The sequence below is a fragment of the Oxyura jamaicensis genome, chromosome 3, assembly GCF_011077185.1.
Source record: "Oxyura jamaicensis isolate SHBP4307 breed ruddy duck chromosome 3, BPBGC_Ojam_1.0, whole genome shotgun sequence".
NCBI classification, from domain to species: Eukaryota; Metazoa; Chordata; class Aves; order Anseriformes; family Anatidae; genus Oxyura; species Oxyura jamaicensis.
Window position 1 is genome coordinate 28,509,015 of NC_048895.1, and position 27,972 is coordinate 28,536,986.

Genomic DNA, 27,972 nt, shown 5'->3' on the forward strand with positions numbered 1-27,972 from the left:
AGGAAGGCAGGAAGGCAGGAAGGCAGGAAGGCAGGAAGGAAGGAAGGAAGGAAGGAAGGAAGGAAGGAAGGAAGGAAGGAAGGAAGGAAGGAAGGAAGGAAGGAAGGAAGGAAGGAAGGAAGGAAGGAAGGAAGGAAGGAAGGAAATGAGTTTCCTCAAGTGCAAGAAAGACAAAACTAAGGATGAGACAAAGATAGAATTCTGCTGCACCCCATCTCAATGAGGAAAACCTGAAGCGTGGCCTTTTTGCATTTAGAAATTCACAGATGCAGTAAAAGGGCAGAACTGTGTCTGGCAATGTAACTAGCAACATTAGAAAAGGAGTAGAACAGAGACAGGCAGCACACCAGGTTGTTCAAATTTTCTGGGGACATGTTTCAAACAGTGAAGGAAGGTGCTGGTGGAGCAGCTCTTCTAGGCACGATTGCAGTCAGCAGGTAGCTGGTAGTTAAAAATCTCAGCTGGAAAGTCATTTGGGTGCAAATAATTCAGTAATGTTTGCACCCTCTGTTTCTTGGGAGCTAGGCAGAATTAGCAGGAGCCCAAAGGAAATGCGGGCTCTGCCTCCCACACTGCAAAAAACTCAGCAACACAGCAGATGAGGTCTCCTGAGAAGAGAATTTCTGCAATGGAGAAGTGGAAGAAAATTGACAGTTACTGAGAAAGACCATGTTAAAGCACAATGGTAACCTAGCCTATTGTGCTAGAAAGATAGAAAGCAGAATAAGTGACCATTATAGCTGCATCAAGAGCTCTTTAGGGACCTGAAAATCAAAAAGAAATTACAGCAAAAGTGAAAACTAGACCACATAGCTAAGGACCAGCATGAAAGAATGATAGAGGCATAAAAATCTGAATGGATAAAACATAGAATTAATTACAATTAGTAATGGACATTAAACCACGAGTAAAAGTGCTAAGGTATAAGCAGAGGCAGAAAAAAAGAGAACATACAGACAAAGTGGAAACAGAGGCTGATATAGAGAAGGATGCAGTAGCCTCATCCATCTCTGCTTCAGACTTCATAACATACTTCAAAAATTAATTCCAACAAGGAGACAGAAACACACGCCAGAGCACAGAAAGAACAAAATCTTGAGATAAACGAGATATGGTCAAATTATCAGTGCCTTCTGAAATCCACCCTCAAACATCGAAGGTACTCGCTACAGAAATCTCTGATCCATTCAGAAACGATCCCTGAAATTCATGATATAGCAGTGATCCCAGGAGATTCAAGAAGGGCAATTATAATATCTTTATTTAAAATAAGGAAAAACGAAAACATGGAAAAACACATACTAGTTAACTCTCCCTGGAAAAATACTAGAACAGACTATTACCTGATCAATATATAAAAACCCAAAGGAAACAAGTGGATAAGAAAACAACTCAACATAATGAATTTATCAAGAAAAAAAATCATTTCAGTTATTCATTTCAACAAAATGAACATTGAATCAGTTGTTCATTTCTGAGCAAACTAATTTTCTTCTTTGACAAGGTAACTAGCTTTGTGGGTAAGGAAGAAGTGGTAGAAATATGTTTTAGCACAGCTTTCAATATTGTCCTACACGGCCACGAGCAAATTAAGTCAGTACAGCCTAGCTTTGCAGTACTTTGGCTTTTGGGGTCCTTGATCATAACTGGTCATAAATTCTCTTGCAAACACTGTCTGGATTTACTATCAAACTTTTAATAGGAAGGGGGAGTGCTTCCTTGGATCAAGTACAGAGCATGTGCTATGGCTTTGCAGCTCATCAGCAATTCAAAGACCATGATGTGGAAGTCACTGGCCTACATGAAATTGCCTATAACTGCAATTAGATAGGGAAAAAAAAATACTAGTGATGAACTATTGGCGTAAGATTTCTTGTGAATCCCAGAAGAATCTGTCATAGTCCTGGCTCTGTTCCAGGTTTTTACAGTAACTTGAGTAACAGAAGACAACATTACAAAATCTGCAGATCAATCCAAGGTAAGAGGACATCTGTAGAACAGGACTTGAATTCAAAATTATCTCATTAAATTGGAGAAATGGTATGTAATCAACAAGCCATAATTCAATAAATCCTCCAACAAATTATTAAACTAGGAAAGAAGAAAACAAATGCTGAGACTTCAGACAGGAAATAACTGGCAAGTTAAAGGTATCTATTTGAAATTACAGTGAAAAATAAAGCCAAGATGAACACAGTCTCATTTTTACAGCTTTTACTGGGTGTCTCCAAAACCACGAGGAAATTTTTCTGTGCTACTCCACATCAGCAGGGCTGACCTGGTGTCTTGTATTCAGATCAGTGCATCAACCATGAATATACTAGGAGATGAAATGTAGAAGACAGCAACAATAAAGACAAAGGCTAAGGAAGTGGCACCAAAGTTGATGGTGAAGGGCACAGCACTGTTTGGTCCAAAAAAAAAAAAAAAAAAAAAAAAAAAGGAAAACTTTTAGAAAAAGTTCAGTGGTCAGCTGCTCTACATGTCCATGGGAGAAAGCAGAACAAAAACCAAAAACAAACAAAACCAAGAACAGAACACTAAATTTGATGCTAAAAAGACCGGATTTGCAAACTGGGAAATCTTTGTTAAGGGTGAGTCCATCACAAAGGACAAAAACCCTGCCCGTCTCTTCCATTGCTATGTTCTTTTTTGCAAAGCAGTGGGTGCTTTGGGGGCTGGAGAGGTGTTTTGTGGTGTGCACCATGCACCGACAGGAGACAAGTGGTGGGCTTGTGGACCACTCTAGGCACTGAAGGTGCAAAAAAGTTCAGGCAAAGAGAAAGTGGCCATTGACTTCTACAATGAGGGAGAAACACGTCTAAAGACCAGGGCCATGGGGCAGCCAGGCCAAAGGGGACACTGCCTGAGCAGGATGTGGGCAAACCCTGGTGTCACCATGTCAGCACCTCCTCTGGGCATGGCATCATCTGCAGATTCCCAGGCATTTCCTAACACCCAGCATTTAAAGTTGTCATCACATGTATTTGAGTCAGTCAACATTTCTTTTTTCTATTTTTGAATGATAACTCTAAGAAATTGACTTTTTTTCCCCTTTTTTGGTGCATGAAAATAAATAAATAATAAATTTAAAAATACACTTTCATCATTTCTGATGTAGACCTCAGTGGAGGATTAAATTCACTCCTCTATTATTTTCTCTTCACTCTGCTGAGGGGGAAGAAAAAAGGATGATGGAAATGAAATGAGCAGACGAACAGGAAAGAGAAATTTCAAACAGTTAGAAATAAAAACCTGGTGTCATTAATTTTCAAAGATGGCAGTCAAACAAGAATTTCAAAATAAATAATGTTGTTCACTTTTTCTTAATTAAGAAAAAAAAAAAAAAAAGTAATACTTCCACTATTTTTCATGAAAGCTTAACTGGGTATCTTTCACCGTCTCTCCATCTCTTTACCTGCTAGCCTTTCATCTGCCTCAAGAGCTGAGATTACCCAGCCCTGCCACCAAGGATGAGAAGTGCAGATGTCACAGGTCCCTCTCCATGACATGCTCCCCTCAGCCTCCTTGAAACCCAGGTGAGACTTCCTGGCAGCAACATGGTAGATATTTTTTGCTATCGTTCTGTATTGGTTTGGCCACCCTATTAGCAACAATATAGTTCCTCATCAGAGTTAATGCATCGTCTTTGATCATTGTCCTAGTTTACATTTCTCGTGTCTTTTATTCACGTATCTCAACCCTCATTATTAAACACATTTCCAAACTTTCATCTCCCAAAGGTCAGAGAGGGAATAACAGGGAAGTTGGAATTTAACAAGATTTGGCACTAAGCTTTGATTTATTGAATCAAAGGCTGGCGGGAAGGCGCGCAGAGAAAGGAATGGGCAGGAGAGGAGCAGCGCACAACAATAATTTGCAAAGATCTTAGGTGCCAGTGAAACCTTGCTTGTTAATGACTGGCTGCTTCCTGTGATATTGATGGCAAGGAGAAACCTCCCCACCTTCCTGGCTTCCTCCAGCACCAGGAGTCCAGCCAGCAGCTGAGGTGGAGCCCAGCAAGCTGCTTGAGGGCTCTCACCTGCCCAAGGTGCAGATGCTGTCCCATGGGAGGGGGACACCAAAGGCACACCTTCCCTTTCATCCCCTCTGCCCCCCCCTGCTGTGCTTTCCCCCTCTGGCTAACAAAGCAATACAGGGAATAGCACCACCAAGCAGCCCACAGGGAAGGATCCCCCAGTGCACCCCAATGGCAGTGAAATAGGGCTACACAAGGGGTGTTCAGATGGGGCAAGAAGGGGTGCCCACTCTCCACCACCCTCCCAGCTCCCCAGAAAGGTTGTTGCTGGCCCTGAACAGCTGATGATGGTGATTTTGACGAGTCCATCCTCCAGAAGTGTGCCAGAAGAGCAGTAACGTTTAGGGCACCATACAAGCATCTTGCTCCTCTCCTGGTAGCAGTGAGTTCTCCCCACAAAAGCTTGCCGACTTCGGCCAGCCTTTCTGTAGAGTAAGGATGCCAAAACTGAGCCCTACTTGGAAATGCTGCCTGCTCCAGCTAAAGGAACAACAAAACCCATGGCTGCCCCACAGCTTTGAAGCCATCAGTATAGAGGGGACAGCCACCAGGAGCCCACTGTGGGGCAGAAGAGCAAGTCGACATTGGTGCTCCCTCTTGTACAGCTATCAGCTAAAGTAAACTAATAACAGCTCCATCCACATCAGCCCTCCAGCTGTTAACTCCTGCAGATACACAAATGCTTTGCAAAAGGCAGACGCATTTGACAATTCACAGATACCTACCCAAGACACCAGAGGTACAGGCAACCAGCCTGCATGGCAAAAGAAGACAGAAATAAGCATAAATTTATCAAAAGCTTTGAGATACTCTGCACAAACTTACTAACAGTATGCAAAACATAAAGGATAGACTGATCACTGGCAGAGATGGCATTACTGCTGCTTGTGTTGTCCCTGTTTACTGGATAAACAAAGGACTCCCGTAGATAAACAAAAGATTGTGATTCTAGCACTTTTCCCAGTGCCAGATTTGGAGATAAACACACAGATGAAAAGGGTTTCTTAGAATAAGCTGGACTGTCTTGGCTCTTGGCACTGGAAATGATAACGATTTGTGTCAGTGGGGCATTAATCCTTTATAAATGTTTTTTTAAATAATACATGTGCCCTGAAAGAGTATGTGAAGACTGCCTTATCAAACTGAGATCTAAATTTAAAGACTTATTTGGGGAAAGGCATCGTTTATTAAGCTGTTGCCAACAGCCCCTCATTCCCAGCACAAGCATCCCTTTCCTGTCTGGCTGAATGCCTTCCAGCCCCAGCAAAGACCGTGCTGCCCTGCTGAAGACAAAAACAGGAGATCTGCATGGCCCCAGGGCACTGGGATGGTCTTCCCATGGCTGTGGCCAGGCCAGAACATCAACCCCAGCGTGGGGAATGCTTGCCAAGCCTCCTGCCCACAGCCTTGGTGTGGAGCCCAGCAGCAAGGGAGCCACTGAGCAGCCAGCTGAGCTTCTGCCACCAGCAAGTCAGTAGACACCTGTGACGCCCCTAATACACACCTAAGACACCCCTGTGACTTTTGTCATGGCTTTTGTTGTCATCAGCTTCGGCTTCTGAACTTCCAAGCCAGCAAACTCTGTTCAGCATGATTCTTTTCCCAACCATCTACAGTTTGCCTTCCTAAGCAGGCCCCATCCCTCACCAGGTGAGACAGACGCTCCAGATCACAGAAGCAGACAGACCTTGTGTGATCTAGCAATCTAGCAGACTACATCTGCATTTCAGACAGAGTCTTCCTGTCCCTCACATGGGGCTGAGGACTACCTGTGACCACTTTTAATCCACTTGTAGTTTACTGAAGGTCTGGTACCACTGGGAATTAATCCAGATGGGGACATGGCATGGATGGATCTTCTACCTACCACTAAGCCATACTGGTGATTCTCCTTTAGCTCTGGTATCACCAGAGGGAACTGGGGCCTCCTTTTCCTAGAGAAGAAGCCTCTGGGCAGAGGATGCATTTGGGGATCTCCAAGGGCTTGGGCTTTACCCCCACCAGACTGGAGGAAGCACTAGCCCTGTTTTGTTCTCCAGGGATCAGAGTCAGAACCCAGCCTCCTGCAACAAGATAGGGAGCAGAGCTTCGGGGCTTTAAACTGCAGGACCTAAACCCCTTTTTCCTCCCCTTGTACCGCTGCAGGGGCTGCCCTGGCCCAGGGCTTGCTGTCAGCACCAAGCACCTTAATTTCCCTGCTCAGTGACAACACTTTTGACAGCTTTTGCTATCAAATGAACAATCTCAGACACACACACACACACACACAAATAAAAAAAAAATGCATTAAAAATAGAGACAGAAAAAGAGAAAATCCTGACATGGCCTAATTTGAGGTCTAACACCAAACAAGTCTGCAATAAATTGGAAATTTTCTTCACATAGTAGAGATCAATAAATGTAATTATTTGGACTTAAACCTCATGAATTCTGAAGAGCTTCTCGGATTACTTGGAGAATAAGTGCTATTTTATACGATGTCAAAGCTGATCAGAATAACAACGCTTACAGCAAAGACCCCATCAAGAGGAATGAAACCTTACAGTATCTCACTGTGCCTCACGCTTCTTAAAGCAACATTACCAGGGCAGAAATCACGTTAAAAGAATTGATGTCTCCTCTCTCAACTTATTAACAAAGCAAGCCGGGCTTGTAAACCTCTCATTGTTGCAGTCTACATCTCTTATCTTAAACCTAACACATTCTTCAAATTTCATTTGTTTCCCTCGGAGAGTCCGGCTGTTCAGCTTTTATGCTTTTCTTCGAGATGAATGGTGAAGTTAGACGGGACCGACTGGCAGAGATGGGGCCCGAATTCCAAACTGTATTTCCACAGACCTGTGTTCTGGGATTTGAGAGGAAATAGGATCAGCACCTAAGTCACCCTTGGTACTGGAAAATTAAAACATCAGCAGCTATCTAAGTCAAACAGGGGTTTGGTCTGTTTCCAGGACCTCTATGTACGCTGGTGTGAATCAGGGGTAATTCCACTAAAGTCAAGTGACTGCTCAGCTGGAAAACTGGCATTAGAGGAGAATTTCTCAGGCCTTAGGGTTGAATCCCTTTCACTTCCCATTAATCCTCTGCAGTTCTCCGGCACAGCACAACATGGCTGCACTGAGCTCACATCAGTACAGGAGAAAGTCTGAAACAAATTCATCCCCAGCAGCAGCCTGGAAGCCCAGAAATCTATGCATTTTAACCAGGGCTACGTTTTGGAGCCAAAATCCCAACCTTAGAGATCAGAGCATTTAGACCGCACTTGTCTCAGATGCAGCAAACAGGATTTTAACCCATTTAGAGGGCACCCAACCCTAACTAAGCAGAAAAAAAACAACTCAGGTTGTGAGCCCAGACGACTCCTTGCTGCCAAACCTACACGTCCATCTGCACACACCACTCCTGGGCCCTGGCACCCACACACCACCAGTGCTCTGGGGGACTGACAGAGCTGCTGTTTGGTTAATATTTAATTGGACATAAGACGTGATGGTTTCTGTGGTCTCCAAAGGAGAGTGACAACGCTCCAGAAGGACACTGTGAAAGAGCTGTCCAAAGACTTACATCTGCTCATGTCCACTTGTCTGCTTCAGCAAACTTTCAGAGCACTACAGGCTCTCAATCAGGTGATTCTCTGACTGGTCCAGGATCTGTGATCTAGACCCTTCTCTAAATTATTGCCTTTAGGTCACAGATTCACCAGGGCAAGCTTTTAACCAGCTTCCTCAGCTAGCAGTGTACTCATGGTGACAAAAGGCTCAATGTGGGTGCAAACTGCCATTTTTTCTGACTTGTCTGTTTCTGCAGTAGCTAGTTTAAAATCAGTAGCAGCAAGTACAACATTACAGCCACTGGTAGGGCTCTAGTGTAGATTTACACATATTCCAGGACAAGATCTGAAACACTCGAGCAGAGACCCTGGCTTTTATAGATCTCATTAGGCAATCTTCATGCCATGCCATGTGTAAAGGCTGTTCTTTTCTGCTTAACTAAAACACATGGGAAAAAGTGCTTCCCAGTCCTTTGGCTAAAGCCCAAAGAAGCTGTCACTCCACACATCTGAAGACTTCATGTGCAGTGACAGGGGCTGGTCAGCATAGGCATGAAGTAGTAATTATAGCAGCAAGTCTTGCTGGTAGGAATACAGACTCTCTTCAGTTTTGTCAACATGAGTCAGAAGCATTCCTGAACTAAAATAAGTGACAAAATCCATAAGATTCATTTTTTTTTTTTTTTTTTTTTTTTTTTTTTCTGGTAAAATGCCATCATTGGCTTCATTCACCCTCCCCACCTGGCTTTAAGGACAAAGAGCACATCCCTGTGAGACAAAGGAAAGGACAGAAACACCTGTAATTCCCCACATTTCAGGAAGCAGGCTGGAAAAATCTTCAAAGGGAGAGTAGACATGAAGGAGAAGCAAACTAAGCAGTGCCCATTCATTTCCAGCCACCACAGGACAGGCCACCACACCGGGCTGTTATTGAAGGTGCAGACAGAGGAAAGGGAATCAATTTACTTTGTGCCAGAGTATTTATCCACCCCTGGGAAGTCCTTAATAGCTAGGATACTGCGGTACCTGATGGCAACCCTAACATCCCTTTCTTGAGACTAGACATATCCACACGTGGAAGTTTTACTTCTTGGAGCCAACACTCAAACCATCACCCAGGGTTCGTAAAGTAGCAAGACAACATCCATGCTACCAGAAAACCCATACAACAATGAGCTCTGTGAAATACCCTCTACTCTCTGGCTCTTGGCTCTGGGATGCCTGAGTCTGTATTCAGTTCATTTCAGGTTTCTCCTTCAAAAGTAAAGCAGGGAATGCTCCTGTTCATTTTAACTTCCTCTAGCTCTTAACCTTAACCCCCATGTGCTGCAAGATCCTTGGATGCGAGGAGGTGGAGAGGTCAAGCAGGCATTTCACCCCTGTGATGCTAAAGCTGCCTGATGTCCAAGCAGCTTCACCTGGCATCTGTTTATCCATTTCTATTAGCAACCTTTTCACTTTCTCCTCCCCAGTGCACACTGCCTGCTGCTTTACGTGGTTAGTTCCTGGGGCCCTTGTCCTCTCCCATGCACTACCACAGCCTTTAACCACTGCCAGGTGGAGGGGTCCTGCCCTTCAGCACGTCAAGGGAATCAAATTTAAGCACTCCAGCCAAACTCCTCTAGTTTTTTCAGTGCCTTTTAGTAGGGCTGCCCTAGGCAGTTGATACAGTAGAGGTGGGAACAGCCCCTCCATGCAGTCATCATTATGAGGGATTCTAGAAGGAAAAATAAATAAATAAATAAATTAAAAAAAAAAAAAAAGACTCAAAAGAAAAAAGAAATGTTAAAGCAAACACAGGAAAGAGTGTAGATAACATTTATCCATAAAACTCTCCAGCAAAAGCATGCTGTTACTGGTGTCTCTGCTGGTTGCACTAACTGCTCTTCTTAAACATCAGCTTATCATCTACAAATGCGCCTGATAAGTCAAACAGCCTGAAATGCTTGGTTACTAAAGACCTCAGGAAGTGGGAAAAAAAAATAGGGTAAAGCAAAATTAATGGAAAGGAAAAGGTTTCTGATTTTACTGGAGTTTTAAAAAGAAGAGACCCAAAATGCCATAGATAACCAGACCAGGAACTTCCAACCTTGTGCACTGAACCAGTTTTACCAAAATTGATCATATTCCCTCCAGATTTGGGCAAACGCCTCCTGTAACAAGATAAACAGGAAGGATGGTCCACGACCTGACTGCTCAAAGCAAGCCTTTGACAGCCCAAGAAGAACTGCAGAGCAAAGGTCTCATTTTTTCTTTTAGCATGGCTGAAGTGGGAATCAGGTCCAAGGACTGACACAATCAATAATAACACTCTGATAAAATTAAAATTTGACAGCTGCTCCCTGTCATTAGACATTACATCTCATTGGATATCCACAAGGACGTCCAGCTGTGTGAAAGGGGTCAGCCTTCCCAAAACCTTGGAGATGGTAGGAGGGGGGAAGAACATCCCACTTCTCCATATGCACAGTTCTTTCTGTTTCTGTTGTGGTTTTGTTTTTCTTTTTTTCATCCCCAAACAAGTAAATTGAGTTTTTCAGCAAATAATGACAGAGGATCATTGGGGGATAGATGTCAGTGGCATCTCTCTCTGTGTGTGTTATGCTCTCCTTTCTATTATTCCTCTTTTACGTCTTCTGTTTCAACCTGTCTGGATTACAGACAGATTCTGCGTTTTGTTCTGCGGAGATCATTACATTTGTAATTGGAAAGCTCAAGAAATTTTTCCCTCATCCCTTCTCAGGAACAGCTGACAATAGAAACTTTGTTGTTAGATTGTCATTCAGATTCTGGGAAAGGAGATACATCTATGGAAATAACCTAGATTTTTTTCCCTTTCTCTCCCTTCCTTGAAGTACAGTTAAGGGCTGACAAAGAGGTTGCATGAAAAGCCCTGAGTAACAGGGAGCAGGGTAAGCACAGCAGTGGTAGGCAGAGACAGATGTTCTCACTGAGTGTGGTGCAAACTTATATATATATCCAGCTGATGTTTAAATGCAGATGATTTTCTTCTTACAGTCCACTGCAGGCCACTTCTGCTCCAGGGTTCAGCTGAGGAGAAATGTCCTTCGGGAGACAGGGGAGTCTCCAATTCCTGCGATGCTGAAACCACAACAAGCACATCTTTTTCATGGTGTCACCCCTCTCTGTGTTGTACCACATCATATGAACGGGGATTTTTTGCATCTGGGATCAATAGCTGCCATTTTGCCCTGTGGCTGTGCAAAGCGTGGCAGGGGCAGCTTTGGCCACAGACAGGGTCTGCTGGATGCTCTTGTTCTGCCAACAGCAGTATTTCATCATCCTAAATAATCGCAGTAACCATTAGTAATAGCGATGTGCATTTGATATTCCTTCCATTACTGATTTCACCACCTGCAGCTAAAAGTCTCTGAGGGTATCAGTGCAAAAACAGAGCAACAGTGGAGTCCAGAGAAGATCTTAATGGAAAGGTCTGCCCAAGGGGAGGGAAGGCAAAGAAATTCTCCTGGGTATAAGGAAGGAAAAGGTGGAATGGAAACAAAGGTATAAGAAAGTTTTCCACTTTATGAAGAAAAAAAATATATATAAAAAAAAAAAAAATAGGGCTTTAGAGCCATTTTTATGCAAACCAAATTGAAAATTGATGGAAAAGAGCTTTCTTCCTAAATGTGGTGGAAGAACAGTTGAAATACTTAAAGAATTCTGTATGGCTGAAATACAGCATACAGACTGAATTGAGGAATAGAAGAAAACATTACATAATAACAGAGAATTTTCTAATGGGGAAAAAATATGAGAGACATTATGTAATAACAGAGATTTTTCTAATGGGAAAAAATATAAGAGTTTCATCAGGAAACAGAAGAGAGGGGAAGTGAGAAAATCGCACTGCATCACTGGCCAGCTTAGAAATATTCTCCAATACCTGTTGTATTTGTAATTTCTCATTAAAAGTCCTGTCCACTTGAAGGATAGCAAGCCCCAACTTGGGCAATGTTCCCACTGTCTCTTCAAACCAATTTGAAGCCCAAGCTGCAACCCATTGTGCTGTGCTTATTTATCACATGCTCATAGCAGCCTGCCATGAGTGCTGAGCAGTTTCCAAACAATGAGGAAGGATGGAGCCAGCTCTCAAAATCTCATATGCTGAAGATAAGCAGGGAAGATGGCAGAGGTTAAGAGAAGAACAACAATTTGCAAATTAGGTTTAAAACTCATTTTTAAACTCAGGCCATCACTTTGGCAATGTGAAGAGGACTTCAGATAGTCAAAAATGCAACCTACTGTTAATTTATGGCTCCTCTACATTTCCAAGATAGCAAGAAGAACCTTTTCCCTAACTGAAAATCAGTCCCCAAAGTACAGATCTGTTTGGTTCAGAGTGAACAACCTAGCAGAAATGTGTCTCCAAAAGCATGCTAAAAGTGGAAAGGGTGATGCTAACATACATCCAATGTTTCTACACATCTTTGCATTTTTCTGCCTTCAGGTGTGCCCTGGGCAGACTTTCTAGCTGTTTAGCTGGGATTTCTGCTTTGCTGGCAAAGCCAAGATGTGTTCTTTGTGCTCAGCACCTGCATGATGTGTTACTCCCTCTGGGACCAGAGAATGCTGAGTTCACATCAAGATGGGAGTAAGGGGAAGATCTATGTTAGGTACACAGCCCCCGGTGGGCTGTAGGCTCCCACACAGATAATAAACTCTCTCTGATGGTAAATGCACCCTGATGCCAGCATGCAAGATCTGCTTATACACAGGCATCCGGATGTGCTGGCTCTTCCCCAGAGCCACTGGGAGGAGGAAGGTATACAGGCATCACATAAGGCTGATTAAAAGTTCACATGGATCCTGTTCATCTTCCTATGGAAAGGGAAGGAATGAATCCCTTGGAAGGGGCCATCCCACCACCACACCATGCCCAGCCCTGCCCTGCAAGGTTGGCCCTTGCCTCCTGGTTCAGCAAGCTCTGAGACTGTCCTGCAACAGAGATCCCATCGCACAGCTTGCAAATCTGCATGACCAAGCCCTGTCTCAGAGCCTTTTTCTAGCATATGCTGCTCTAGCACATGTGATTGTCAGCACGGGATCCTTGACAGGAAACCAAAGAAGAATTTCACTCTGTTCTCTAATGCAGTGATTCATCTTTCCTCAGGTTTCATCTATTATTAATTGTTATTATTATGTCTATAATTTGTTAAGCATTTACATCATATTTCTACGTGCACAAGACTAAATTATGGCCCTGCACTAAGAGGCTGTATTTTAAATAGACAGATTTTCTCACAAACTGCTGTGAGCTCACCATCATTTCTGCAATATTTACAGTATGTCTTAAAGGCCTACCACCTAGGTCTTCAGCTTTCTTTTTATTTTTCAAGACATTTCTTCTCCTCGTGTTTGCAGTGAGATAAAACAGAATTAAAAACAAAAAAAATCTTTAAAATAAAAAAAAAAAAAAAAAAAAACAATCTTTTAGTGTTTTTGTTTGTTTTTTTATTAATCATATGATTTCCCAGCCGATCCCATGATATCTGAAGAACTATGGAAACCTCATGAGAAAACCTGATGAAAGCTGATAGCAGTGAAATGGAAGCACTGTTGAAGCACAGTGAAAGGAAATACCCCATGTTTGACCGATGCAGTCATGTTTCCTATGCTGCAGTTCATGCTACGTAGAGGGAATGCTCTCTGATCTCTGCACTACACACTCAGTCAGCCCACATGCTGGGACCGATCTGGACAGATTCACATCCGTGGCTCTGGGCTTGGGGGGGACCAACCCCGGGGGGTTTGTGCTTGCCCTCACAGGGTGACCGTGGCATCTCAGGATGCGTGCAGTCTCTGTGCTGCAAAGCGAAAAATGACCCAAGCTTTGAGGCAAGGAGCACGCTGACAAGTAGGTGTTTTAACTTATTGCCTTCACAGTCCCTGCACCAGCTATTGGAGTTTCTGGTTCAGAGGCTTCCTTTAAACATAATGAGTAGAGGAAATTATTTCCATGGCCATAGACTGGGCCTGCTATGCTAAAATGTCCACAGCAGAAAAAGCAGCATGCAGCTAGGAGTAATGATGAATGTGAAAGCTGAGGTCAAAGAAAGATGTTGCAGCGGCTCCATGCATCACCCACGGGATGCAGGAGTTCTTTCCATGCCTGGAGGCAGGAAAAGCACTCACACCGCAGTGCCTGTTCCTGCTGGCCAAACAGCCGAGCACAGCGCCTCTCGCTCTCCCAGTCAAGAGTGGTACTATAAATGAGGCAGGAGAGAGACCTGTGGTTATTTATCGCTTTAAAATGAACTCGGAATATTGATTATTCTTCCCCCTTTCTTTCTGAAAACTCGATTAAGTCGGTATAACAAACAGCTCCACTAATGGGCTGTGTCAGTAACTGATGTCCATCCTGAGCTGAAATGAACTGCATCCTGCTGGGCTTGTTTCACCCCGTTGCTTCCTGCTCCAGAAGCAGTCCACATACTGACTTGTGAAGCCTTTCCAGACCCTCTCCTACAAGGTTCTCCAGTTAAAGTGGGTGTCAACATTTTTTTCTGAAGGTCTGTGGTGCATGTAATGAGCTGAGCTATGTTCCTGCATCTGGCAAAGATTCCTGATCTCATTTAAATAGAGCAGGGCAGCTGAACACCTGCCAAAGGCCTAGAAGAACTTTTCATGGGAGATCCCTTCCTGCAGATGCTCTGCTCTTCCTGCTTTAAGGCACCTCAGAAAAGTCATCCTGAAAAAGTCACCCTGAAATTCATCTCCAGCCACAAGCTCTTTGGTGCCAACACTGCAGTCCCATCACAGAAATCAGCCCCTGTTTCTTGAGCCCAGAAATGGCACCGAGTGTATGTGTGCCTGACAAAGCTACCAGAGGTAGCTTTGTCCTTCTCTACCTCCTGCTAAACATATATATATATATATATATATATATATAAGAGATGTAAATGTAAGATGCCTCATGGCATGGACTGGCTTTGTCCACCTACCATAGCTGCCCCAAGGCCTTCTGCTCATCTGTGATGTGAGGCAGGTGGAAATGGACACAACCATGAAATGAACCACAAGCTGGGGGGAGGGAGGTGTTGCTTGCACATCTAAAATTCAGCATGTGAACCAAAGGCCTGAGGGAAGCAACAAGCACCTGGCTGCCCTGCCCCATGACCTTTTGGGGGACGGAAGCAGAGAAATGAGTGCTAGGCTGAGCTGGTAGGGCTGAGGTCTTCAGACATTTCTCTGAAAGAATTATGGAGAATGGCCTTGCATACACATTACAGAACACACAAACGAGGGCTTTCTGTCTCTGTCAGACATCCCTCGATAAGCAGTTGTGAGAAATACAGCAGCCACACGGTAATAAAAAACAGGCTTACATTTGTCACCTCATTGAATCCAGAAAAACACATATAAAATACGATGCATCCTTTTCCAGGAGGCAAAGTCTTCCATGGCACCTGTGGGCCGGGTTCAGGCTCAGCAAAGCCTCCGGAGGCAGATATAAGTTACACATACACCAGATACTTCCACTAGCATGGTGTTCAGTGAATTCCCCTGCTTCAGGGATTTGGCTTACAGCCATTTCCATCCTGACCGTGCCAAATTCTGCTGTGTTCAGCAAGAACCCCGAGCACATTCTCAAAGGCAGAGTATGGCCTAAAAGTCAAGATTAAAATCCTTTAAATGCAAATATTTACCAAGGAAGGCAAAGATTAGGTCCCAGATTTACAATTTAGGAAGTGATGCTCAGGACTCAGAAAGCATGGAGACTTTCCAGACTCACCAAAGAACATTTCTCCTATATGTCTTAGGCTCTGTCAGCACTGGAAAAACATGCTTGCTGGATTAAGTTACAAGGCTTACTGGCCTGCTTTACACCAGGGCAGTGTGTCTCCCTCAGGGGACTGATTATCACTGAATGATACCTGAGAACCACTTGTGCGTGCTTAAGTTTGGTTTCCTGTGGGTAAGGCTTCGTGCTGTTACCTCAGACTGAAATTACAATGTTCCTCAAAGAAATACAATGGAGATGATTTCTATGATTTTCATGGAAAAGGATTTGAATTCCTTGAGCATCTGTTTCAATCACTTATTCACAAATGCTTCAGCAATGTTAATTAGATCAAGTGGAGAAATAGTTATGTAAAAATCATTTCAAACAAAAAACCAAGGCTGCCCAAGAATACACAGAAACTGGTAGATGACCTCCATTGCACTTGACACCCACTCCCCACATAACTTGGACCCTGAAAGTCTCCAATGCTTCCATACCCTAAGATGAGACCCTTGTGTCCCTTGCCTTAGCCACAGATCCTCCAAAGGACCTGCTGGGGATGGAGAGAAAAGCACTTCTCTGGGGAAGAGAGGCATCAGAACAGGTCAAGGTAGGAACTGCGGGACAGCTGTTTCTAGAAATTTTTCTGAAAGTTCAGCTTTCCATTTGAGTAAATATTTGTGTCGGTACACAATCACAGCTGTCTTCCTCCAGTGCTCCCTGGTAATGCCGTCATTCATATTCTTCTGTACTCTGCTGTGTCTGATGGTTAAGAGCCTGCACAGGCTCCTCTGCACGTACCACTGAAAAGGGGTTACTTTATGCTCCGGCAGAGAGATGCCATTGTACTGTGTATATTTACATTTTTTAAAAAGATATTGCTAATGCATTTCAGTAATGATAATTAAAAGAAAAAAAAAATATTTCTAGCCATTACAGTAATGGCTTTGAGCTAATTGCTTGCATTTGCACTCCAGTATGGTACTCCCCTCTCTGACTCATTTCCATTTTTATGCAGATAAGCTCTAATCAGCTTGCTTACTACACTTTTATCTCCCAGCTCTTAAGGACCAGCTGTTGCCTTCCTTACTCGGGTAGGAACTTGCTCCTTGGACTGCAGTGGGGCCACTTCTGGAGGAAGATGCTTCTTAGCACAGGTAAAATTTCCAGACTCCAGCTTACGGTAGGTAGATAGGCTGTGCTGGGAGATGCTGTGTGCATTCAGTGTCTGAGGAGGCCCGCCCAAGGTGCTGCAGGCAGTCAAAGAGGTCTCCCCTGAGAATTAGCTTTCCTCCAGCCCTACCTGTTGCCTGCTGGCATAAGAAAATAAATAATGATGCTCTTAGTGACTCTATCATATCATCAGCTGAACACACAGCTGCACCACACAGGGAGCCTGGTCTTTGTGGTGGGGTGAGGCTGTCCCCACAGCTGCTGGCTGGTGAGGGCTGGCATGAGGTGCTGGTTGCCATACTAGCAGGCCGCGTTCTCCACAAGTGTCTGTGCTACACTTGGCACAAATCAAAAAGGGGTGGCCACGGTTGCTTTAAATTCTTTTGAATTTCCCATTTGACAAGTTATTGGATCCACAGGAAAAGATAAAGGTATGAAGTTAGAAACTTGTTTGGCAAGCCTACAGATAAGAAAGCCTGTTCCATAATGGATAAGCTGAGGCCACAGCCTGACAGGATCCATAGCAGCTGGCAGTCCTGCTGCAGTAACTACGGGATGACTTCTTTTCTCTTGAGCACCGAAGCAAGAAAAATGTGGATAGGACATGCATTTTGGAGTCACCTTCAAGCATTTGCTGATGAACGCAGTGACTGATTCTGGTCAAGGGCTGTTGCACTTTTCACAGGGAGCACAAAGCCTATCAGAAAGTGTCGGCTGGCTAAATGCTGTAAAGCTGCCTCTGCTCAGAGAACATCCATACCAGCGTGGAAAAACTGAGAATGAAAAGCAACAGCCCTTGAACACATGGGAGGAGAACTCTGAAACATGTGGGATGCTGATCTGCAAAGAAAGGGGAGATTCCACTGCCTCCCTCATGTCCACACGCTCTTTTTCCGTACACAATCTGGCCACACAGAATCAGAAGGCAGGAAGGAGGAACTGCCTGAAAGGAGGATGCATGTGGTGCCTGTATTTTTTCTTCTCCGGGGTGATTTCTGTGGGGTCTTGGCAGTCCGACTTCTTTTGCTGTCTGTAAAGCAAGGATATGGGGTCTATCAGTTATAACCAATTCATGTCTTCCAAAGACCTCCAAGTACCCAAGCCTATGTGAGGCATTGTGACTGAATGAAGAAATAACACAACTTATCATTTTTGTGGGTTTTGTTTTGTATTGTTTTTCTCTAGAGGTCCCTGAACCCTCAGCACTCATAGAAATATTATAATTTCACCAATCCAAATAAGCCATGGAGCCAGAGGGGTGATTGTTGTCAGATTTTTGACTCTGCCCAGTGGTAGCTGGAAACCTAATGAAACACGTTGTTTTGCATTGACTTGCCCACCATGCACAAAGCACAGACAAAGTGCAGGAAATGTGAACCATACAAGTGTAAGTGTTCTAGCCAAGGGGGTAACTCTAATCATGAAGTCACTGTTCTCCACAAAGGTCTCAAGATGAGCTGGTGAAATATCCATTGCAATTATCCTTTCACTGTATCTGTAGCAGAGAATTATTAACAGCTTCTGAGCATCTGTGTTGCATCTCTACTTGCCCCTAGCTACCACGGGGAGGGGATCTGTTCTTGAAATACCTGTCCATGTTGCTGTCAGACATGACGGTCAGACTTGGGCTTGAGTTCTCAGAGCTAAATGACTACACTCAGGTGGATCTGTAGCATGATTTTCCTGTCTGGGGAATTTCTAGTGATGCCTCTGCCAGAAGAGCAGGGTTTGTTCTGGTCACTTTCCCTTTCCTTTCAGCAACTCAGCTGGTTGTAGTACTAGCAATATATTCCCAATATCCCATGCTATATTCAATATTCTCCCCGTCTATTTGCACATTATTTACCAGCTCTTTCCTCTTTCACATTCATTCATGACTAAGAAAAACAGCCTTCTGTCTTTCTTCAGGCAAAATACACACAGATGTCCCCAGGAACTTTGTCCAAAGGGTGCTGTGTCTGCTTCAGCACTGGACATAAACTACATGACTGTACTCCTGAAGTACAATTACTTTATTCCTGTGCCCAACTGCAAGCATGTGACTTTTTTCCTTTCTTTTTTTTTTTTTTTTTTTCACTTGTGAACCAGCTAAGGGAAAAATTAAATGAGTATCTCATCGATCTACATTCCCAACGCAGAGTTTGCTGCTCCAGGTCCCTAACTCTGTATATCAGCTTCTATCATACATCAGGGCTCTTGCTGCAACAACAGCACAGCCATTCTTAAATTAGCTTTCCTTGTTGGTGTTTAAATGAAAAGAGACATCTAATTTGTGAGTGAAAACATTTGTCATTTCTTAGGGGGATCCAGACACACAAAATACAATTAACATCTCTGAAGAACGCTACACAGAGGTTCAGCAGCAGCTGACAGGGAAAATGAAATGAAAACAAATAAAATCAGTTGTTCTAATACCATAACTCGAGTGGCAAGTGTAATCTTCTCCTTTTATCTGAAGTTGGAATTGCTTTCCTGCAACAGCTTTCATTATGAAAATGTGGCACTTCTCAGCACCAGAATATTAAGACAACACATGCCCACAGGGGCCCAGATCATTTTAACGAGGAACAAACAATACAGAATGCAGCTTTTATGTTTTTTTCTGAGCTAACACCTGCTTTGCAGCAAATGAACAATGGTAATGATAAGCACGACAACTCACACATATCTGGGCTGAGATGTGTGTCACTGGCATCTTTTCCTTCCAGCATAAGAAGGGTCTGGTAACCAGCGTCATTTTTAGGATAGCCAAAACCCTTGGCCATGGGCTGAGGACAAGGTCTGTGTTTCTTGGAGATGTGAATCTTGTGGGGTGGTCCTGAGCTTCCCAAGAGACCGAGGGACCTTCAGTAACCTGACAGCTTTACAGGTGTGGGGAGGAGGACACAGCTGGGGCACGGAGTGATTTGCATGTGGGTGATCCTGCCTGAGACAAGACAATGGGCTACAGGACCTTTCTGCAACACTACCAGCTCTGTATTTCTGTGGAGCTATGAGCTAGACCCGTTGCAGGATGGCTCTGTTACTGCATGGGGGATTCCAGCCAGGGCATGGAAGGAGGAGGACTACCCAGTTGATTAAAAGACTGTAAATTAAAGGCCAAAAGCATGAGATGTGGGAGAGCCAGAGGAAAAATTAACCTGGTAACCACAACAGAAATATTACTGCAGAACAAGCCCACAGAATTTGCCAGGAGCATCTCCAGAGAATCTAAAAGAATAACATGATCTAAGGATTATTTTTCCTCTAGTTCGGGACTGAATCACGGTTTCTGATATGGCCAGTAAGATGACTGCCATCACCTAGGTGGTGACTTGCATGGGATTTGCAAGGCCGTAAAGCCCAGACGCTTGGAAAGAGCTTGTTCTTGGAGGAAACTCATGCAGCTGAGAAGGCAGCCTGTGATCCATAGCTTCCATTTCATGTCCAGACCCTAGAGCTTACAGGTCGCTTACAGACCTCGTGCCCCCAGTTCAGGCTATAAAAAGGGTCATGCTTTTAAGCTGTGGAAGTTCCCCAGTTCAGTCCCTGGTGTTAGCCAGCACAGCAGTCATCCCAGGCGCATTGCTGCTGTGTTATTTTTGTTCTGTGGATGACAAGAGGATTAAAATCTTCAGAGCTGCCATCCCAGATTCTTTTGGTAGGAGTTCGCTTATTTATGCAAACAAAACCTGCAAAGCTGAAGGAGATTAACGCATAAGATTTAGAGCAAAGTATGGAATAATGATGCTGTGTTTTGGCAGATAGAAAATCTACGTGCATCTCACTTGGCAACCAAGCAGAGACCTTAAAGAAGATCGAGAAGAGCAGAAAGGATGCCACAATTCACCCACGCTCATTGAGAGGGAAAGGATAGGAAGACCCTCAGGGCCTAAAACTTACAAGATAAAGAGGGAATATAAATAGCTTCAATTAAGGACAGGTTTTGAAATTATGTCTAATGATTTCTGTGCCTTCTGGTTACTCCCGTTTCCCTCAGGCACTCCACTGTATTTGGTGGGGTGGCATCAAAAGTAACAGAAGACAATAAATGCTATTTTCCTGTCATAGGACTCTCTGGTTTTCCTCCTTCAGTTTCCTTGGAGCAAAATCTTGACACTTCCATTCTCCACAGCCCGCTCCATTTCTCCCTTCTCAGAAGCAGATTTCAAGGTTTTCTGGTTATATAAATTCTAACAAGGAAACTAAAATAGTGGAACCCACTTCTGAAGCATGCACTATAGATGGCGGCTCTGTCTCTCCCATTCTCCCTCTCTCTCTTCTCCTTAGTAAGGTAGGAAGCCCATTGTTCCTTATGGAAAATTATAGAAATATATCTTTGCAAGACACAGGGTGCATTTTTATGTGGTCTTAAAAAAATTATCACTCAGAAATGAAGATCTGTTTCAGGACTGCACACTTAATTTCTACTTGTAAACCAGAGAATTTCAGGGATAATTTTGGATTTCTCAGAAACAAGTTGAAACAGATTTTTTTGTAAAAAGAGTTACTCTTGTGTGAGTTCTGTTCAGTATGCCAAGAACTTATTAACTTTGTCCTATCCATCATGAGATATGACATACAAGAAAGCATGCCACGTCGTAAATGAGGGGTGTGTGTTTTGTAAAAAAGTCAGGCTTCATGCCATCACCCACCTGTGCTCCCACTCCCCTCATGTCCCAGTTCTGCCTCTCCTTTCTACCATGGACCAGATCCTTCCCAGAGCACCAGGCTGCACATATGACCATCCATTAACAAAAAATAAATAAACAAATAAAATAAAAATAAAAAAAAATGTGGCTGAAAGCATATCATTGCTAGTGGCTAGCAAGCTTTGTATTAACTTTTCTGTGGGCAAGCTCAGTCCTGACAGAACACGACAAGGGTAACAGCCCTAGATTTTGAGAGCCTCTCTGTAGCAAAACCTGGGCACATAACATGTAGGCAGAAGTTGCTGTATACTCACGGGCTGTCCCAGGAACATGCAGCAATGCCGTTTGGCGGGAAGATGGAAGCTTCAGCTTCCATCCAGGCTTTTCACATTTCTCCGAGGGTACAGCAAGGGAACCAATTAGCACTAATGGCAGAGGTGATTTAGTGGTATGGACACTTGTGTATATGAAAATGACGGGTGCTGTCAGATTGGTGGAACATAAAAATCATTCCTGGAGCAGCCCAATCATGCCAGTTAGCTAGAGGCGTCAGGAGTCCAGAGAGATGAACTGCAGATCCTGATCTAAATTTAGCACAATGAGCTTTTTTAAAATTTTGCTTATTACTCTGCTGTACAGCTCTTATCCAGAAAAGCATTGAGTTACACACACAAATCAGAGCAGAGCCACACCCTGTTGTTCATATACCTAAAATTGTGTGTGCTTATCTGGATTGCTAGATAAAAGACGAGGAGCACCACACGGTTATCTCAAGCACCCAAAACCCTTGTGGTCACACATCCCACAAAGCCAACGTGCTTAGGAAGTATTCAGAATCCTTTAGGAGCTGTAAATGATATTATGGTAACTGCAAAGCCACATATATATATCTGGTAGGTACATCTCCTCATAGATAAATACATACACAAATACTAACTGTATCAGCATTTGTCAAATACATACCTACATAGATTGCTCTCTCCTTCTCTTCACTTTCTTAGGTCACTTTGAACCACTGAAATCTCAGAGACGCAGCTGGATTCAGGTCAAGGGGGAAGGAGAAATCAAAACTTGTCATTTTTAACTTTTACAGTTCCTAGAAGAATTTGTCTCATCTTTCTCTCTTCACTGCCTTTCTTTTCACTTTTAGGTCCTTCACCATTGTACGAATTTTCAATAGGCACTCCAAGAGCTGATGCTTTCCCTCCGATTGAGGCTGCTCACAGATTTTCTGTGCTGACTGTCACTGTCTCTTCCATCTGGCTTTCAAAAAAAGAAACTTCAGCTTGTTCACAGTCCCACACTGGCACTCACGGGTACAAATCTACTTGCATCATGACTCTGCAAAATTACCTCTGTCTCATTAAAGTATCCTAGAAACTCCCATAAACAGCACCATAGTCTGTATCCATAGGTTCTGAAACTACTTAAGACTGTCAGATGCCAGGCGCATGCAGAATTTATAAAATACAGTAAATAGGGTCAATGCTTAAGGGTCTGTGCCAGGCCAACAAGCATCCTTCTTTCTGGCCTGCAGTTGCAAGGCCAGGTATCTTTAATTCCCTGTTGCCTCAGGTCCACTTGGGCGGACCGGGCTGTTAGTGCCTTTTGTAGGGGGATTCTATTCCTTTTGCACTCAAACCAAGAAGAGCACAACTTATCAAAACTGAGAATGCCAACAACATCACAAGGCACAGCGAGAAGAGGGAAAGAAATCATTGCTGAGAGCTGTGGAGCTCCCACGGATCTGTTGTGCAAAGCTCATTTTTTAAAGATTGGAAATGAGTGCAGGGAAGTCTCTGAGCTTTAGGCTAGTGGATCTGAATACCTAAAGGAGAACATCTTTTTATTCATTTAATTTCTCCAGTTTCTTTGAAGTTGTAGTGAAAGATTTGGATATAAAGAGATGTAACTCACTCTTTTGCTCACTCTTTTCCTCAATAAAATCAATTCAGTAGACAAACCATTATGGTTTATCCTACCTGTGTGTTTAAAAATGCTCTGTATTATGGGGCACCTATAGTTAATAGAGCTGGGACATCTCAGCCAGAACAGATAAATTTAATTCAGATAGCACACTATAAATGCAACTACTTTACTTTCAGTGTGACCATCCATGATGCTGGGAAGTCGAGTTGCATTTTTGTTTCTTTATGGGCTATAAGGAAGTCTCAGAAGATGGTTTCAGATACCAAGCTTTTTAGGTTGGAATTATTTCACATTATTTTCTTTAGTCATGAAGAGTAACCAGCAATTGGATTCCTTGTTTCTTTTCTTTGCTAGAGAAATTCAGGGGTGCTGTACAATGGAAGAGTTTATATTGACTTAAATAATAGCAAAATTATGGTATTACAAGAGTCAAGAGAATGGCAATGCAGGAAGACAGAGAGTGTTAAACTGGTCTGGTTGCATTCATTTAAGTCCTTTCAGTACTGGGCTTTGCAGATGAAAAAGGGTTTTGCTAAATGTTCAGCACTGCTCTCTTCAAAGCAGCTGCAGCAGCAGCAGACACGTCCCACTTACCAGGAACACTAGATTTCCTCCAGCAAGATCAGGAATGCCAAAACCAATATTGTGGCTGCTCCGTGGTTGGAAAATAACATAAAGGAAAGGAAAGGAAAAATAAAAAGTCTGCTTTTCCTATTTGTTTCTTTGTGTTAGTATTGGCAAACACTATAGTATTTCCAGCCTTTTTCACACTGCTCTGAAACTGAAGCCCAGAAACGCTAGGCTTCTTCAATTTGCAAATCTTTAACAGGGTTACTGCTTACCAAGCACCAGCTCTGGGGAAGCGTGGCAGCACACGGTCACACACAGGCTCCCACCCAGTGTGCACATGGTGTGCATGCTCCTCTCCTCGCGTGCTGAAACCTTTCATTGCCCAAGGACTGCATTTGGCCAATTCTGCCCACAGCCCTGTGCTCCCTGAGGGACGCTGGAAGAGTGGCAGCTTCGTGGAGACATTTTCCTGAGTACAACCCAATGGAAAAAACAGACCTTTAATTATGAAATGTGCCCTACTGCTTACTGAAGAGGAGAAGGAGGTGCAGTGGCAGTCAGAAGGCCTTGTCTTCTGTTTAGCAGATCTTTCCCAATGAGCTTTGCCAAAACGGGAGACCACAGGCCACAACAGAGCTGCTCCAGCCTGCTCGTCTCTGCAAGTCCTGCCTCTCTCTGTCCTGCAGCCTGGAGGCACCTGGGATGGCGCAGCTTTGTGCTGGAGCTGGAAGCCACATGCTGCCATGCTGGGCCACCAGTTTGTCCAGCTGCAACAGGCTGGAGCAGCTGAGAGGAGCCACCAGCACGTACAGCATATCCTGGAGGTAGCTGCTCATTTCTCACCAACCTCCGCAGCCTCTCAGAGGTCCATCAGCACATGCTCAATGCTAATAACAGCCCTGATTAGCTCAGCACATGACAAAAATTCAGTCTCCGCACAGCTCAGTATCCCACACCTCCCTTGCCTCCCAGTCAGATGGACTCCATAGGCAAAGGGACAGATTAGCCATGGGGGCCATATAATGCTATTATTAACAAGAGGGTAGAGGGTCTCCTCCCCAAAGGCTCACCACAACCACAGCCTTTCTAGTCAGCATCCTTCTCTCAAAGCATATCCACGTTGCAATGTCCTTTCCTCCACCCAGAGTGATCAGGGGAGGCCCAGGTGAGCAGCTCAGGGACATTTGTATGGGACACAAAGATGAGGGTGAGAGACAGCTCTGGGAGCAGTTTGGGCTGAGGGGCAGCAGCCGAGATTTGAGGGAAAAGCACCCAGAAGGAACACCAGGGCCCTGCCAGACACCAGAAGCAAAAAGAGACCCCTCACAGCATCCAAGCCACATGTCCAGCTCACTGACAGGGCCTTGTTCCTATTGCAGTGACCTTCCCAAAGCAAAGGCACGCACGGCCTTGGCACAGAAGCGACACAGACACCATTCACAGGCTGATTTCCAAGGGAAGGGACTGCTCTGGCAGCAGGGGCTGTTTCTGACCTACTGAGCCCAAGAGGAAAGAAGAGCCCAAGAGCTCCACAAACCGCAGAGGGTGGGTGCAAAGGGGGCAACCACTCCCTCACCCCTCCAAATCCCCACACTGGGGCTGGGTGTCCCCTTGCCCCACTCTCCCTACAGCAAGGGCATCAGGGCAGCGAGCCCACCCCAAAGGAGATTTCATCATAAATCATAATGAGGTCGTTTTCTTTCACTCGATCGTTTCCATAGCAACAAACAGAGGCGATTCTAATCTCCGATATAAAAGACGCTGTGAAAAGCAACATGGCTTGGGGTTTGGGGGATTTTTTGGGGAGGGGAGAGGATGCTTCTGCAGCTGCTGGCTGCCCCCTGCGCAGCGTGCGGCCAGCACCACCATGTGGCCACGAGCCCCCGGACCACCGGCCCCAGCACATCACAGCTGGGCAGGGGGCAAAAGTCACAGGCACAAGACAGCTCTGCAGGTGCCCTGCTGAGACCTTCTCAGCCATCACTTGCTCTGCCTCACAGAAGCTGGTGGGCTCACAGCTGCAGCAGCACAGCCTGACATGGAGCCAGCTGCAGGGCCTGGCCACAGGCTGAGGTGTCCTCTTCACAGCTGCAGTGCCTAGCCCCAAATTGCCAGGCAGCAGAACAGGGGAACACAGCCAACACTTGAAAGGGAAAAAGTGAAAGCCCCCCAGCTGTCTGTAGGGACATAGCTGAGAACATCTTCCATGGCTCAGAGGATCACTAAGAGCCCACTGGCTCCAGGACACAGGTGATGCAGCACGGGGACATTCAAGTCACTGGAGTAGAGGGACATAAACCTGGGACACAAGGAGGCTCATGCTTTAAACCACAGGGTGCAATAGGAACTGGTGATTACTGTCTTCTTCCCCCCAGGCGCTGTCAGGGAAATGCAAAGCACACCCCAGGCTCCCTGGGGACAGGTAAAGTAGTTCAGTACTGCATACTTCAGAGGAGAGCAGCTATGTGGACAGACTACACTTTCAGGGAAAGGGGAGAGGGGCAGTAGTACTGTTATTGCTCCCTCCCACCCAGCCAGGTAACAGACCTGGATCTGAAACATCGTTCCTCAGCTCTACTGCAGCAGGCAGAGCAGAGGGGAAAAAATACCTTCTTCAGGCACTGCAGTCTAAATCACTTATTTTTAAAAAAATGTAGAACAAGTAGACTTCTACATAGTCTGGTAATGTAAGTAGCAGGTTTTTCTGTAATATCAAGTTGTTTATGCAAGATGGATACCAACACTAGCACCGTGGTACCACTGTCTCTTCTGGGGCTCACTAGCAGTGGCACCCATGAAAAATAAGACTTCCCATTTCTCTCGCCCCATCCTGGAATAATACCTTGTCTGCCTAGTTGTGATATTAACACCAGTATCTTCTCAGTAGCACATTGGAGTCTGCAAAAGGTCTATTCCAATTCCATGCTAGGGTTGACCAAACTCCAAGACTTTGCATTCGTTATGCCATGCTTTAAAGCAAACAAAACAAAATCCACACAAAACCTCTAGAATTCTTATTTCCTAGAATTTATTTTCTTAAAATTACAAAGAAACTCTCCCCAGGAGAGCAAGGAAGAAAAAAAGAGAAATTTCCCAGCAATTTTGTTCCATATAAACACAAGCAAAGTTACATATTTCACTCACATGCATGTACAAAAACATTTTACTTAAAAATATCCTTCACACATAACATGTGCATCAATCTCAGAATTCAGCACGTAATCAGATTGGCCTCACCTACCCTACCTAATCTTATTTTCCTATTTTCCTTTTCAGTTGTAAATTTCTATGCAGGAAACATCTCTTTTTCTGCACAGCATTATGCATATTCAAATTAGTATGGATGGTCTTGGAATTAAATCACTAGGTAGCACAGTCTGACTTACAAGTCTATACTGAAGTTGTTACACTGTTTACACAGTAAACTTTGTTGGATGCCAGGCAAAACTCTTCAAAAGGAATAAAAGGGTATTGCTAGAGGGGAGAAAGGAATATGATACACAGCATTCTCTCATCTGCAATAATCCTGTATCATTCCCATGCAAAATACTTCAAAAGCCTAGTAATTCACAGATCTTGCTCTCTACATTGATATCACAGTTCCCAACAATTTAAATCATGGCAAAATAAATCCCTAAAGACATCAATGCCACTGGACATGGACGCAGTCAACACTCAATATTCCCATTTGCCATCTGTGTACCTTTGGAAAGGGAAGGCAGTAAGATGAAAGAACCAATAAAATGACAAACTTCTGAAGCAGGTGGGTCAGCAGAGCACTTTACTCAGGACCAGAAAAAACACACAACTATGAGAGCACAGCTTCATTCCAAGCCATTTCGTAATCTCAGTATGGCTTAAAATTTGGGGATTACATGGTCAATGAACTCCTCGCTAGCTGTCCAAGGCTGCATTAACACCTAGTAAAATCTTACAATGTGCTTTTCTGATGAATCAAGTATCTGAGCTGGTGAGCTACATTTGAAATTTCACTATTTCATGCATGATGAACACCACTGTAAATCTAAGGTCTGCAAATGTCCAGAATGGAAGGGCTCACCCAGAAGGTAAAGCTTCCACGTGCACAAAAGGAAACGTCCAGCATACAAATGCCAGAAGCAACACAGCATAATGGTGAACAGGAAGTACAGATTTTACTCTGCAATCACTTTTTAAATGTACAAGCTATGCTGATGCATTTCTAATCTCTGCATAAACAAGCATCCTAAAGCAAATCAATAACACATCTCTCTTACATTGCAACAACGCAGCTGAATCAATAGAGGGTGAATTTCCACTGTATTTAAATACTTGAGGCACTCAGGCTTGGCTT

At 44.1% G+C, this 27,972-nt stretch overlaps 2 long non-coding RNA genes across 3 annotated transcripts in view; one reads left to right on the forward strand and one right to left on the reverse strand.

The window, feature by feature from the left end:
* The window catches only part of LOC118164027, a 36,942-nt gene extending 14,138 nt beyond the window's left edge, over window positions 1-22,804 (reverse strand). The window contains exons 1-3 of one of the 2 annotated variants that reach the window (XR_004749307.1): window positions 22,494-22,796; window positions 22,104-22,403; window positions 337-623 (exon numbers count right to left, since the gene is read on the reverse strand). This is a non-coding gene — a long non-coding RNA (uncharacterized LOC118164027). Of the gene's footprint in view, window positions 1-336; window positions 624-22,103 lie in introns of both variants that reach the window. The other variant, XR_004749306.1, reaches the window with a different exon arrangement.
* LOC118164028 lies at window positions 2,983-27,734 on the forward strand. The gene is made up of 6 exons (XR_004749308.1): window positions 2,983-2,995; window positions 5,511-5,513; window positions 9,599-9,604; window positions 12,635-12,639; window positions 19,227-19,232; window positions 27,599-27,734. It is a non-coding gene; the product is annotated as an uncharacterized LOC118164028 (long non-coding RNA).
* The last annotated feature ends 238 nt before the right edge of the window (window positions 27,735-27,972 follow it).